Source organism: Amblyomma americanum, chromosome 10, assembly GCF_052857255.1.
Source record: "Amblyomma americanum isolate KBUSLIRL-KWMA chromosome 10, ASM5285725v1, whole genome shotgun sequence".
NCBI classification, from domain to species: domain Eukaryota; kingdom Metazoa; phylum Arthropoda; class Arachnida; order Ixodida; family Ixodidae; genus Amblyomma; species Amblyomma americanum.
In genome coordinates, this window is record NC_135506.1 from 77,810,660 (window position 1) to 77,813,207 (window position 2,548).

Here is a 2,548-nt window from a genome sequence, read left to right on the forward strand (position 1 = left end):
TGCTGCGGCTGCCATCCTCGCCCTGCGATTGCACAGCCAGCAACACGCAACCTTCCTGGGCTCCTCCACCACTGCGGAGTTGAAGGGGATTCGGCTTGGGCTGGACCTGCTGCTCACCCTCGGCCCTCCGCCGCCCAGGAGTGCTTTGCTGTGCGACTCCCGCGCCGCCCTCAACCGCCTGCAATCAAACGGCCGCGGTACCCCACTAGTGCAGGAAATTCGCTCGCGCATCGAGTGCATCCCGCAGTGAGGATGCGCCGTGCGTGCACAGTGGGTGCTCTGTCACTGCGGCATCGCCGTCAACAAAGATGCGTACGACCTCGCAACCGCTGCACACCAACTACCTGCCAGCGATCTGCCCCTTGCGCTGGAGGACATGCGTGCGGTCATCCACGACCATCTCCGAAAGCAGCACCCCGACCCACGCATCGCAGGAGGTGAGCGCATCGACAGTATCACCGCCTGTCGCGCACTTACACGGTCACAACGTGCAATGATTCTCCGCGCGCGCATTGGCTGCGTGTGGCCCGGGGAACGACGGGTGCGACACGGAATCGCAACGAGTGACGTGTGTGACAGATGCGGTGCAGTGCAAACACTAGAACACCTGCTCCTTCATTGTGCAGCGTTCGCCGATGCTCGTCGCGATATGCTAGCGGCCTATAGGGTGCAGGGCATACTACCAGACTCCTTCAAGACGTTATTGTGGCCGCAGGGCAGTGCGCACAGTCTTGAGCGAACTTTGGTGAGCCTCTGTGCATTCCTCGAACACACGGGGTTGACGTCCCGTCTGTTCTGCGTAAGGTAGTTATACGGAGTGACCGAACGCTCCGCGAGTTCTGCCTTGAACGATTAATAACTGGACGCCCCACTCCAGTTTTAGCCAACACAGTGCTGTGCGTGTGTGATATTTTTTGCTCTAAAATGAACTAATCACACGCACAACCTGGACACATTTATTATTGTGTAAATAGTTTCTACATATTACTTCTCCCCTATCCTCTCTTTCTGTCCCCTCACCTCTTTCATTTCATTTCTCCATTCTGCCTGCTATCGTTTATTTCCGCTGCCCCAGCTCAGGTGTTTCGGTATCGATCGATGGCAGTTCCGTCGCGGTGGCTCAGTGGTTAGGGCGCTCGACTACTGATTCGGGGTTCCCGGGTTCGAACCCGACCGCGGCGGCTGCGTTTTTATGGAGGAAAAACGCTAAGGCGCCCGTGTGCTGTGCGATGTCAGTGCACATTAAAGATCCCCAGGTGGTCAAAATTATTTCGGAGCCCTCCACTACGGTACCTATTCTTCCTTTCTTCTTTCACTCCCTCCTATATCCCTTCCCTTACGGCGCGGTTAAGGTGTCCAAAGATATATGAGACAGATACTGCGCCATTTCCTTTCCCCAAAAACCAATTATTATTATTATCGATGGCAGATGCCGTGGCTAGCAAAAATTTTGTCGTTCCTTTTTACTATTATTTTCGTAGAAAACCGCTACCACCACCAGTTTCTCTGGTGGAGGTGTTCTGAATTTCGACCATGTGGGGATATTTAACGTGCACTGACTTCGCACAGCACATAGGCGCTTTTTGTGTTTCACCCGTATGTAGTGTGACTGAACTCAGTGCACTGAAAAGAAAATCATTTTTGAGATCTCATTCTCGCAGTGGCCATGCTAATCTTCTCTGTATTATTCAAATTTTAGTGCATGTACTTTGGAAGTACTTAACCATTCGGATCCACAAAAAAACGTTGATATTTCTGAAGCGAAAGCTTCACTATGTTAGGTAAAGCTGATTTGGCCGCGCGTTGCCGGTTGACCATCAAGTGAGCCAGAGGTCAAGTGTGGCTATAGGTCTTACCATATGTTCTCCACTATGGTGTCGCAACACTTGACCTTTGACGTTGACCTTTGACCTTTATATTCGCCGGTAGAGGACGGTAGACAACGCCGCAGCGTTCGTTGGGTGACCGACCTCTCCCAATCAACCATTAATATATCTGCCACCTGCCAGGGCGCAGACCGGGAGCGCTGCCTTTCCAGTGTGTGGAACGCGCTCGTTACAGACGGCAAGCCGTGTCTACTTGCCGGACACACCACACCTTTCGATCTCTAACTTGGTTCAGAAGTATTTCAACCGTAGCTAATTATTTGTTATGCCTCACACATATTCTATTCATTTTTGTTCGAATAAGGATTTCATGGGACGCGTCGGGAGGAACTTCGGAATTGAATGCCGAAGAGGTTGTGAAATATTTTCGCAATGGCCATGTCTAAGTTTCTTGTCTAACCTTGCGCTTTTTCTTCCCTTGTATATAGAGATGTTTGTCAGCGGAGGCTAATTGCAGCGGCTCTATTCGCGGTGCAACGCTGCTATATAAACATGTAAGGGTTGTGAATTGCATAGGTGGAGAAACGATGTTGAGTAAAAGCCGTGAACTGTATCTGCGAAATATGTCGAAAGTTCCCTCCCATACCTTGAAAATTGCCACCAAACCCTAAGGTGTGTCCTCCAGGCACAAACCCTACCATCCACTTACATTAAGCCTTGCT

The 2,548-nt window shown here is 51.1% G+C and overlaps 1 pseudogene; it reads right to left on the reverse strand.

Moving 5' to 3' along the window:
- Positions 1-1,626: 1,626 nt before the first annotated feature.
- LOC144108917 (U6 spliceosomal RNA) lies at positions 1,627-1,719 on the reverse strand (annotated as a pseudogene).
- Positions 1,720-2,548: the final 829 nt, after the last annotated feature.